Genomic DNA, 13,423 nt, shown 5'->3' with positions numbered 1-13,423 from the left:
TCCTAAATTGGAAAAAACTCATTCTCTTAACAAATGATCTTCTAGATTTGCCCTCTGCTCTTTGGCCCTCTTCGCTGCTAGGGGTAAATATGTCAAAGTTATTCTGAAACTTGTTTTAAGTTATACCTGAAACTCGGAATCCTGGGTATTCTTAAACTCTTTTCTTCTTCTCCACAAATGGTAGGGAGATTTCATGGGGGTTTTTGCCACAGGCATAAGAAAAAAATTTTTTTTCAGGATCAAGTAGACTTTATTTATGTTTGTCTTTTTGAGACAGAGTTTCCCTATGCAGTTCAGGCTGGCCTTAAACTCACTTTATAGCCATGCTGGTGTCTTAACTCCTGGTGATCTTCCTGCCTCAGTCTCTCCAGAACTTGGATTGCAGGTGTGCACCAACATGTGTCTTTAAAAAATTTTAATCAATTTTTAGTGCATATCTGAAGTACATAATGATTACATTAATCATAGGGAGTTGGTACATGTACATAACATATCTTAATTCTTTTTACCTCCCTTTCTTCTCCACACTACCATTTTCTCCACTTCTTAGTCCCCTTTCCATTTGCAAAAGAGTTCAATTTTAAGTGACAAATTAAGTGATAAATTAATTCTGGCTCCCAGCCTCAAACCTTCCTGGTTGGTGAAGCACTTTGAGTTCTCCTTCCTGGAATGTCTTCTCTCCCCTGCCCCCCCCGCTGGGTTACACAGTGCCAGGATTTGTGTGTGGATGGAGAGGGGGAGGTGATCCTTGTCCTCTGTGTCCAGGTGGCCTCTTCATGTACCCAGTTCCTTGGCTTCCTCTGTGTCAAGGGTGCCTTAGGGAGTGGGAATCTAGGCCAAGAAAGCCCATGATCTACTTCTCGAGCAGGTTACAGGATTCAGACTGCAAATGTGTATGAGCAAGGCCCAGCAGGGGCCAGACCCTAAGGAGCATTTGGTCAGCTACAAGCCACACTTATATTCTAATGATTTACCACATCGTGCTAAAAGGACATCCATCTCTATAATCAAGTCTGGTTGCCCAAGATTCTTCCCTGCAGTTTATCTAGCTCTTTGGAGGCTGCTAAGCAGCTCAGTGCAGAGCCTCCTGTTTTCAGGACCCTGTAGAATACTCTCTTTGCATGAACATCTCTCCAGCCTTCTCTTCTTCACCATCATATCCTAAAAGGCATCCTCACAGAACTCACCAAAAGAGGGCTAACCTGGCCTTACACCTTCAGCTCCATGTTCAGATAAACAAAGAGGACAGAAATTCAAGAGGGAGAGTTTACCAAAAGAGCAGAGTGACTGGAGAGAAATGTCACCTGTCCTTGCTGCTGGAGCACTCTGTGGGGTGCTAGTAGGGGAGAGCAGAGACTGCCCGCACCCCTTCCTGTATGCTGCCATGTAGCTCTGCACAGACAAAAGGAGAGTGATATTTTAGATGAAATACCACGGGAGGCTTTCAGCTCTAAAAGTAAAAGTTAGCCTGAGATGTCAAGGAGTCAAGAATGGAAATACAACTAAATATGTTTGGAGACAGAGAAAGCCATTTCCTGTTTGCATTCTGGCTGGTTCAGTTGACTCAGGAGACCAACTTTCTCCAGCACTCAAGGGGCTCAATTTAGCCAGAGGAAAAATCTTGCTCCCCTCATGTTTATATTGGACTATCTGGGTGTGACCCAACAGCAGTCTTTTGGGAGATACAACTAACTCTAGCTTAGATGAGAAGGAAGGGGAAAAAAATATGGACATTATTCTTACAACACATTGGCCTAGACACACCAGTCAGAAACAAAAAGCCAGAGATCAGCAAGTAAAAAAGAGGTATTGTAGGTTTTCTGAAACCCACTGATGGCTCTTCAGCTTATACTGCCTTCCACGGTTAGACCAGCCAGGAAATGTCTTATCTGAAGCTTTGGGTTTCTCTGTTGCTAAAATAGATACCAAGAGCTGGTTCCAACAACTTCACAGAAGTGAAGTGCATACTAAATCATGAATTTAGACACACACACACACACACACACACACACACACACAATCTGAGAACTCTGTGCCAAAATTTCATTATTGCCCCGGATTTCATTAATGCCTATGGAGACTCTTAAGGAGACTGATTATTACCTCTATTATTCTTAAGATATATTTAGAGTATTCTTGTGGTGTAACAGTCTTTGGGGCTTTACAACTTAGTAGACTCCTAATGTTAAATATGCACAGTTCCAGCTTACAAACAAGTTGTGTTCCAAAAGTAAATTTGTAAATTGGTTAGTTGGCACTCAGAAATCAAGCTGGCACTCAGATTTCAGTTTCACATTAAAACTATGCCAAAAGTAATCCATAAAACATGTGCAGTCATACCAGTAGAAAACAATGCTGTTACAATTTGATAATGGAACCAGCTATATATAAATATATATATATTTACATATCTATATCAATACATATATATCCATATATCGTACAGAGATATTATATACCAAATAATAGTGTGTAAGTTTTCTAGCTTGAGGCTAGGTACTTAAACACTCTTTCTTAGTGCTAGAACATTGCTATTTCTGTATCATGAAAACTTATGCTGACCATAAAGCAAATATAACAAGAAGGATACAGAAAATTATGATGGAATTTTTTCCAAGTCAAAGCCACCCACATATTTCTCCTTTAAGTCCTGTCTGGGTCACCTCCAGCCCCCTGCATGGTCTCTGTCAACTGACCACTTCCTGGATCCACTCATTCTTAGCCCATTTTCCCATCTTCCTCTCCCAAAGCCAGCATGGATGACAGCTACACATAAGATTCAGGAGAAGGAAAGGTTGACATTTACACTTTTAAATTTTCTAAAAAATATTTAATAACAAAGAAATCAAATTGCAGATGCTCAGTTGCCAAGTTTGTACTCCACCTAACCTATAATGGCTAGGTGTATTCACGTGGCACCACCTTAGGACTGAAAGGTCTTGGAGGTCCATAATAGAATCAGTCTCTGTCCACATCTAACATGGATTTCCCCATGTAAGGCCACAGATCACATGGCAAGGACTCGTTGCATAATTTGTGAGTTGCATGACAAGATGAAAATGTGGAGCCCCTTTTCAAAAGTACGGTTTCAGGACAGTGATAACACAGCCACAATAGACATAGTTTCTCTTATTTATTGTGACTCCATTTCTAACTTCTCTCCATATTATGAAAAACAAGGTGCTGTATTGAAGCCTTTGCATTCATTTGCTTTTTCACTTCTATACTTCTAGAAGTTAAGAACTGCTGTGTTTATAACCAACGTACACACAGAGTAAAAAACAACAAAGAACCACTCATCACAAGACCTACCCTCCATTCATTGCTGAAAAACCCTCATTGCATTTGATCACTTTTGACACTGTATCTGTACACTATGGAAAAACCAGGGAATCCCCCTTTCCAGTTTGCACCCCATTTGTGAGGGTAGTCTTCTTACAGTATGCCTTGACCCTGGATTGAAACCTTGCATTGCTCCCTACCAACTAGATAGTTACATTCAAATGCTTTATATCAAGATCCTGACAATTTGACTCACAGCTAGCTGTGGTCCTCAGTTCCGCTTTCCTCCTAAGCATGCTCTGCCATGATCAAAGTCCTTCATTCACTGCCCCCTGAACATACCACATATATGTACCTTAAATTACAATGTTCTCCAGTTCCATCTAATCTCAGTTCCGTTTTAATTCAAGTCTGACTTTTTCTGTGCAGTTTTCCACGTTGTTATTTATGTTTTTATGTATCACCTTTGTTATCCCAGTGAGAACTGAGTAAATGGTTTGCCAAATGACTGCAGTAATTCCTTCATGTTTATATGCAGTGCCTTTTGTCACTTTACCCTTAAGAGTCAGATTCTGTCTTCACCTTTGGAATCTGATCTTGAATCTGAGTAAGACTTGTGTTGGCCACTAGGGTGTGAGAATACTCTGAAGTGGCCTGTAAGAAGCTTAGACTTGTGAGAAACCACAAGAAGCAGATATGGGTCATCTCAGAGGACCTATCAAAGACAAGGTGTCCTAGTCCGAGCAGCTGGCCAGCTTCCAGATGTGAGAATAAAACCATCTTAAGTCATTCATCTGGAATAAGGTAGCCTGGTTTGAAAAAGCCTTCTTAGCCAACCATGCAGTTGTGAAAAAAATAATAAATGTTTGTTTTTATATGTCATTACTTTAAAGGCTGGCTTGTTATACAGCAAAAGCTAACAGATACACGATCCTACACTGCTTCAAGTGCTGAGTTATCTGAATCCTTATCTGAATCCTCAGAATCTGACTTTGCACATAAGATCAGATCCTCAATAAATGGTTGCTTTTTATGATAGCAATTAGCATACAGAATACCAAGAACTGAGATTTGAAGGTGGACAAGAGTAGCTTTTAGAGAGAAAGGAAACCTGAGTGCACCTGGATAGAATTATCTCGTGCTTAAATCCTGGATGGAAACAACTGGGTGATATCTGAGTACATGTTAACCTACCTGAACTCTATGGAGTATCTTTCATGAAATCTTTATCTTCACACTATACACTAATTTGACAATACATGCTGATGCAATTGCAGGAAGGGTACGCGTGGGGAGAGAGATGCAGCTCTCATGCATCTTATCATTCCTTCATCCATTCATCAAGTGTTAACTGATCTCCTGTCATATGCCTGGTGTTTTTCTAGGGACCAATAGTAAGGAAATGAATGATTCTCAACTTTGATGTTCAAGGACACTAAGCCTAGAAAGTATCAGAACACATCTGAGCATCCTGGTTTAAGTTCAACAGAAAGAGAGGTTAACTACTGGGCTCTTTAGGGCTGAGACACCGGTCTTGGGACTTATTTTCCAGGGAGGGAGGGGAAATTGGTCATTGTTGCTCTTTGCCCTCTTACATCTGTGAAAATTTATGTGTTTTCCTAAGACTACAAGTACATATTTTCTTAACCTGACTGAAAATTTTATCAAACAAATAAAATTAAATGGTCCTCAGTGGTGAAATCATCTAAATTTTTCAGAGGGAACAGCCCTGCACAGCTAGGTCCTGGCTACCACACGCTCGACAACATTAACACTTGAAACCCCATGGTCAGAGAACACAAGGAAATGACACAAGGTGTCCTCTACAGGCTCAGTGACGTCCTGCCTGATGGCCAAGGGCCTGATTGTGAATTTCTTCACGGATTATAATAACAGTTATTGGGCATTGAATGCTTACCATATGTTAATAGTTGTAAACATGTAATCCTTTTTAATTGTCTCAGAATCTTCATGAGATAGGGACAATTATTATTTCTTTTTTAAAGAGGAGGAAACTAAAGCACTAGGAAGTTAACTAACTTACCTGCGATCATAAAACTAGTAAGGAGCAGGTTTGGGACTTGTTTTGTTTTGCCATTCTATAACTTGTGACACTTAGAGTTTATATTGATGTACAGCACCGTTAGAACCTGCTGTCTCCTTTCCTTGCCTCCTACTCAGACCAGAATGTCAGTGCTCTGCAGCCTGACAGTTGCATGAGTGATAGGTGAACTTATGCTATTTTATCTCTTAGAAGGTTGGAAGTTATTTGCTATGGTTTGGATGTGCTTTGGTCCCTAACGGCTAATGTATTAGAAGTTTGAGCTCCAATGTGGTGTTGGTAAGAGGTACAGCCTGGTGAGAGGTTAGTAGGACTGCTGCCTACAGAAGCAATTAATGTAGTTCCCATGACAGTTGTTATAAAACAGTAAGGCTGGTTGCCTAGCTGTCTCTGGCTTCCTGTCATGTGCTTTCTCCCTCTTCCACCATTGTGCCTTTGTCACAACGGCTTCATGCAAGGCAAAACTGATGAAACTGCAAGATCTTGGATTTTCAACCTCAAAAACTGTGAACTAAACAAACTTATTTTCTTTATGCAGTACTCAGCTTCAGGTATTTTGCTGTAGCAACAGAAAAGGGCCAAATACATGGATTTCACATATCTTTTTATTTGTTTGATTTAAGAGAGAGTTGAACTTTCTCCTGTAAAACTTCTGAAACAGAGACTGCAGAACTTTCAGCCAGTACTTTGCTGATACCAGCCCTGCTGCAGGCTACAAGTCCCTCGGAGAATCTGAGAGTTTACTAGTGTCCTACAACCTGCAGCACCACTCCTGGCTGAGTGGATGAATCTGCAGAATGAGGAACAGCCTCACTTGCCAGTCCTGCTCCTGCCTTTTCAGCTGTTAATTATAGAGATGAAGGAGGAGCAAGAGGAGGAAGAGGAAGGAAAAAGGAGAAAGAAGAGGAGGAGAAGGAGGAGAGAAAAATGTGATAGACCTCTCCCTGTTTAGATGGAGTCCCCAGCCTCTTCTCCCTCTTCCTTACTGTCCCTTTCTTAGATCACTTCCCTCTCTCTTCTCCTCTTTAGCTCCACACTTTTCTCTATTCCTTTCATACAAGATCATCTTTCCCTCTGGTGTTTTCCAGACTTATAGTTAGTTGCTCCTAATTTAGGCCGGTTTCCCTGTTGCTATATGCTGCTACTAAGGCTTTTAGTGAGCCATTTCTCCCCTATATTTTATTCTGATGTGGTTTTATGGAGTGGAAGATCGGACCCAGAGCCGGTGCATGCTAGGTAAGCACTCTGCCACTGAACCATATCTCAGCCCCATCTTCTCTCTCTTATTTTAAATAGGAAATCTGCATTCTGTATCTTGCCTTTCTTTATGTGCCCCTGCTGATTTGAGCAAAACTCTGGCCTCTGATTCCAGGATGTCTTAAAAAGATGGTGTTTTTGTTTTTGTTTCTTTTTGAGACAGGACCTCACTGTGTAATGTAGGCTGGTCTTTAGCCTTGGACTCAGGAGATCTTTCTGCTTTAGACTCCTGAGTAGCCAGGACTACAGGCACATACCACAGCGTGTGGCTTTTCCAGCATATTTAAATGTCATCAACAGAGATAACTCCAAATATATCAGGACAATGAGGAACAAGATGAATTTGTACTTAGGCATCGGTGCTGACCGGAGCTGAACAGTGAGGAAGGAGTGACTCAGGCAGGGCCACAGTGCCTCACAGGAAGATGGAAGCAGATAAGATGCCTGCCCCAGGGAAAATATCTGCGCTCCCACAGTCATGCATGCTTAAAAAACTCCAGTCTTATTAGGGGTCAGTCCAGTGACCTTTGCAGAGGAGTGACGTAGCCCCATCTGAGGCTTGTGCAGAACAAAATGTACAAACTAAGAAAGAGCCATTAGTAGCCAGCTGGAAAAAGTACTGCCCAACAGAGAAAACTCTAGTTGGAGGGATCCTGGAAAATCCACAGAAGTGATGCAGGAAAGAAGAGTTACATACAAAGGGTCCCAAAGCCAGATGATGGCAGAAGAAATCTAGTCAGATTCTTCCTCTGCCTCTTATCTCTCCTTTCACTTGGGCCAATCCTGAAGAAGTTGGTGGCAGCTTAGCTGGATAGAACAAGACAGTGGGTGACAACCAACCCTTGGTGATTCCCACACTACATTTCCTAGACAATCGAGGCCTTAGCTAGGGGAGGAGCTTAAACCAGGTTAAAAAAAATATGTTTTGGTATTAGACCAGTCTGAACTTTTTAATCCTTAAGTTTGACTGGAAAGACCATGAATCTGTCTAAAATTTTATTCTAGATTAGAAGAAACGGTGATTTGATAGAATTTTCTTAAGATAGATAGTATATGTGCCTGAGAAATCTATTTTATAAATTTCACTTAGGAGCGTCCAGCTCAAGCAGAAGATGCCTTTTGATTAATGTGGGAATGGAACTACACATGGTCCTAAAACTTATAGATCCAAAAGATGCTGGCTTTGCTATTAAAGAACCCAGCTGTGGGCACGCTACACATATATGGAAGCATATACTTATTTCATGAGTTCAGTCCTAAATACAAGATGAATATATCCCTAGAAGACAAAGGAGTAAGGGCTAAGGTCATCTTACAAGATCCTTTGGTTCCAAGACCCTTTGCCTACAGGCTACTTTCAGGGATCTTCCCCGGGTCTCTCTGACTGCCTCCCTCATGGCTTTGCAGCCCCAACCCAGATGGCTTAGAGTCCACACCAAACCACCATTAAAGCCCAGGAAAAATCCTGACATGGTCTGTCTTTGTTCCACAATGAATCCCAGGATTTTGGAGATTTGGGAAGTTCTACACTTACTTTCACAGATAAAGAATTTAGACCAAGGTTGCCCTTGATGGATACAATCAGTGCAATACATATATATATATATATATATATATATATATATATATATATAATGATATATGCAATATATCATATATATATCAATGCAAAAATCTTGCAACACAGGAAAGAAAGGAACTTAGAAGTTCTTATAAATAAGTTTCTATAAGGAAAATTTCCCAAGAAGGATATGTTTCAATGAATGGAAAGTTCACAACACATTTAACTATTGTGCCTCCATATCAGAAAGCCATTTTCCATTCTGATTTCAGTTCAAGTGCAGATATATACCCTGCCTTGCAACTCCTATTGAATGTAACTAAAATCATAGGTAATGTTTGGAAGAACTGCTTAAGAACTCTGGGGTGGGGGTGAAATAATAGAAACAAGATAGGGAAAGAAACCAAAATCACAAGTAGGACTGATTCTTGTGTGCATTTCCCAGGTTTTTTGGTGGTGGTGGTGGTAGTGTTGGTTTGTTGGTGGGGTAGAGTTTGCTTTGCTTTGCTTTGTCTCCCCTCACTCCAATTAAAGGCAGTCCGAAACCCTAGGGTGGGCTGGAAGAGTGCCAAGTGAAGCTCTCTCTTTCCATTTGAGGATGGGAAAGGGATTCATAAAGGTCAGAGAGACAGAAAGAAGAGATCCCTCTTGCTTTTGTGGTTTCTATTGCCTCTTGCCTCACCCTCCAGGAAAGCCCGGGTGGTGACAGTGATAATGGCAGCAGCAGCTAAACTTGGCACTTATGACCTTGAAGGAAGAGAATGCTTCTCTAGCCAAAGGACTGTGGTCCCAAGAGCATAATGAAAAAAAAGTTTTTCTTTTTCTCTTCGTATAATGAAAACTGGAATAATTTTTATCTGAATTTCTCCTCCCTTTGCTTGGCTTTACAAACAAAATACAGTCAAAAACAGACAACATGGTGGGGAAATTAAAGTTCCAGACTTCTAGTCAGAAGGCCAAGAAAGAGACCCCTGAGAGCCATGGAATCACACAGTCAAGAATACACCATGTGTGGGATCATCTATGTTTGTTTCTGAGCTACAAATGCATGTATCTGACCCCAGGCATCATTCCAAAAGCTTTAAGAAATGAATTATGGACTAGACAGCCATTCAGATCTGTACCTATGGGAGGTAGACAGATAAGATATATTTAAACAGCACCAAAAATCTTAGAAAAAATACAAGATCAGGAGCAAAGTAAAGCGAACTATATAGTGGTTAAACTTTTTATATTTCACTTGTAGCAGTTAGATTTTAGTGTAAAAGAGACAGAAAGTTGTATATAAATACACACATATATGTATATATATATATATATATATATATATATATACATATATATAGGAGTCTATAGTGAAACCCTGCAAAAAACATATAAAATATGGCTTAAAAAAACCTCAATAAATTTTTGAAATATTGAAATGTTCAGAGAATTTTAAAAAATCAAGAAGAAACAGGAACAAATACAGAAGAGACATAATATTGCAGCTCTAAATATGAACATATTAATAAATACCTTAAATAAAAATTGCCTCAGTACACCAATTAGGAGACCAATTAGGACTGGATTTTTTTAAAAAAAAGGATGAGTCATAGTTGTACAGTCTATAAAATTCTCAAGCTCCACTGCAATAAAGGTAGGTCAAGAATGAAAGGATAGCGATATGCCACACAATCACTAATCAAAATAAAGCTGGAACTGCAGTACACATTAATAATAGTTTTCCTTCCACATTCTTGTCATCTTTTTTCCACTCATGAGGAAGAGCGTGTGATCTTTGTCTTTCTGAGTCTGGCTTATGCTGCTCAGCATGATGCTCTCCAGACCCATCTATTTTCTTGTCAATGACAGAATTTTATTCTTCCTTGTGGTTAGATGATGCCTCATTGTGTATATATGCATTTTCTTTACACATTCATTTGTTGATGGGCATCTAGGCTGGTTCCATACCTTGGCTATTGGGAATTGTGCTACAGTAAAGAAGAGTATGCAGGTATTCTAGAGTATGCTGACTGTAATTGCTTTGGTTATCACGAAAGAGTAGTAGAGTTGGAAAGCAGTAGTTTACTGCTTTATGGACCCTCCACAAGAATTCTATAGTGACTCTACTACTTTACATTCCCATCAGCAGTGTTCTTTTCTAGACATCTCCCCCATATGCTCACCAGCATTTTTTTTTTACATTTTTAAGGATAGCAGTTCTGATTAGCATGAGATGACTCTGTGTAGTTCTGATTTGCATTTCTTTTTCTCAGTTATTCTTTCTAGCAGCTTATGTTGAATTTCTGGGATGGTGATTATTATATGTCTGGATGTCGTTTTATTTTGGTTATGGTTATTTGGAGTTCTATACGCTTCACTGATCTGTATGTCAGTTTCCATTCTCATGTTTGGGAAATTTTCAGCTACTACTTCTGTAAATAGCCTCTTGATATCATTTGTGTTGTCCCCTTCTTTTTCATTTATACCTATCAATCTTATGTTGTTTTTCTTTACATCATCTTGTAGCTGTTGAATTGTTATTTCCTGGTTCCTTGTTATTTTTCAAAGTTCTTTCCTTTCCTGTTCACTAGCTGCAATCTTGTCTTCAAGGTCTGAAAGTTTATCTTCACTTTCATTGAGGCGGTTTTGTCAGTTTTTGATGGAATTTTTGATTTCCTGTATATATTTTTGAACCTATTGAAGGCATTCTGTTTGTTTCTTATATTGTTCTTCTAATTTTTTAAAACTATGTCTTCTTTAGATGTGTTTAACATTTCTTTTTAAAAGATCTTTACTTTCCTGTTCACTAGCTGCAATCTTGTCTTCAAGGTCTGAAAGTCTATCTTCATGAACTGAAAATTGAGGCGGTTTTGTGAACTTTCGATGGAATTTTTGATTTCCTGTATATCTCTTTGAATCTGCTTCATACATTCTGATTGTTTCTTATATTGTTCATTTAGAGTTTCCAACGTTTTGCATTGTTCCTCTGATTTTTTAACTATGTCTTCTTTAGATGTGTTCAGCATTTCTTTCATTATATTTATCATTTTTTCTTTTACCTGGGAGACTTATTTCTGATCTGAGTTCTTTTATAGCTTCCTAAAGTTGTTTTTTTTACTTCAGTTGTTATCATTTCAGGAATTACAGGTGTGGCTTACATTTTGTTCTATGTGCATGTCTCCTAGGCTTGCTAAGGTTGGGCTGGAAGTTTGAGATTTCATTTTTCTCTTTTGTTTCATCATTTTCCTATATTTCCAAGTGACATTCCAAAGCTTCCCCCATGTGTTGGGAATCACCTGGCCCACTTTTGGCTACCGGAACTAAATGCAGGCCCCTGCTAGCCACTTGGAGGTCACTGGGTGTGGCCCAGTTAGGATTAGGCCCAGGCAGACCTCCTGAGCATCCTTGGTGATTTGGGACACTGGGCATGGTCTTAGCAGTTGGGAGTGACATATCAAAGCTCCCCTTGGGCTGGGAATCAGCTCGTGTACTTTTGGCTCCTGGAACTGGATTCAGGCCCCTGCTTCTTTCTCAGTTATATGAAACAAACAAGCAGAAAGTCAGCAAAAGTATACAACTGAACAATACCATGAAACAACTGGATTTATAGCTGGATCTCAGAAAGACACTAAACATCATTTCACCCAACAGCAAAGTATACATTTGTTCCAGGCGTAAGCAGAAAGTTCATCAAGATAAATTATATCCAAAGGAACAGAATAAAGATTAACAGACACAAAAGAATTTAAACTAGCTGGGCATAGTTGTGCATGCCTGCAATTCCAGCCCTTGGAAGGTTGAGGCGAGAGGATCGTTTCGAGTTCAAGGCCAGACTGAACTGGATAGTGAGACCCTCATCTCAAAAAGACAAAAATAAATAAATAAATAAATAATATGAAAATCTGTCTTTGTCCTTAATGGAATTAAACTGCAAAACAAACAACAGAAATATAAGTGAAAAATCACTAGATACTAAGAAATTCAATAAAACATTTAGCCATGCATCAGAGGAAATGTCAAGAGAAATTTGAAAAAATTAAAATGTATTCAATGATGCTACAGAAGCACTTAGAGGAAGATTTATAGCATTAAAATGCTTCCACTAAAAAATACACACCAGGACCTCAGCAGGTCTTATACCAGCTTGCACAGGTCTTGCCACTACCTGCCAGGTTTGGCAGACCCTGGAGTTCTGGGCCTGCCAGTGCCATCCATTCCAGAGGCTGAGCGGCCTGGGGTGAGTGTCCATGCACCATCCCCTGAGCCCAGCTAGCTTGGGATCCTCGCTTGGACTGGACGGAGAACTTCATGGCTTCCTGTTGCACTGAACAAGCTTGGCAGGTCTTGAGCCGGCCTGCCCCAGCCCCAGTGACCCTCTCTCAATCTGGGTACCTGGGCGGCCAGAGTTCCAGGAACTGAGGGCATAGAAGAGGATTTTCAACAGGCCCTGGGGAAGCCTTGGAATAACACTTGAAACAAAGAAATATAGGAAAATGACAAAACAAAAGACCAAATTACAATCTCAAAACTCCAGCCTATCCCAAGAAACCTTAGGAACTATGTACATAGAAGAAAATATATGCCATACACCTGAAATATCGGACATAATAGCAACTGAAATAAAGAAGCAACTCTGGGAAGCTTTAAAGGAATTCAAACTAGAAATAATCTCCCAGGTAAAAGAAGAAATGATAAAAGGAATGAAAGAGATGCTGAACATATCTAAAGAAGACACAGTTAAAAAAAATGGAGGAACTAAACAAAAAGGTAGAATCCTTGGATGAACAATATAAAAAACAAACAGAATACATAAAGCAGATGCAAAGAGATATACAGGAAATTAAAAATTCCATTAAAAGCTGTAAAAACCTCCCCAATGAAAGTGAAGATAGAATTTCAAATCTTGAAGACAAGATTGCAGCTAGTGCACAGGAAAAGAAAGATCTTTTTAAAATAACAAGAAATCTGGAAATAACAATTCAACAACTATAAGATGATGCAAAGAAAAACAACATAAGATTGATAAGGATAAATGAAAAAGAAGGGGACAACATAAAGGATGTCAAGAGGATATTTAGAGAAGTAATAGCTGAAAATTTCCCAAACATGAGATTGGAAACTGATATCAGGATCAGTTAAGCATATAGAACTCCAAATAGCCATAACCAAAATAAAACTATACCCAGACATATAATAATCACCATCCCAGAAATCCAACAAAAGAATAGAATATTAAAAGCTGTCAGAGAGAAAAAATAGATCACTTATAAAGGAAA

The sequence above is a fragment of the Cavia porcellus genome, unplaced genomic scaffold, assembly GCF_034190915.1.
Source record: "Cavia porcellus strain 051 isolate PalLab524CR breed Dunkin Hartley unplaced genomic scaffold, mCavPor4.1 scaffold_20, whole genome shotgun sequence".
Lineage (NCBI taxonomy): Eukaryota > Metazoa > Chordata > Mammalia > Rodentia > Caviidae > Cavia > Cavia porcellus.
The sequence above is the reverse complement of the archived record's forward strand: the minus strand, read 5'-3'. Positions refer to the sequence as shown.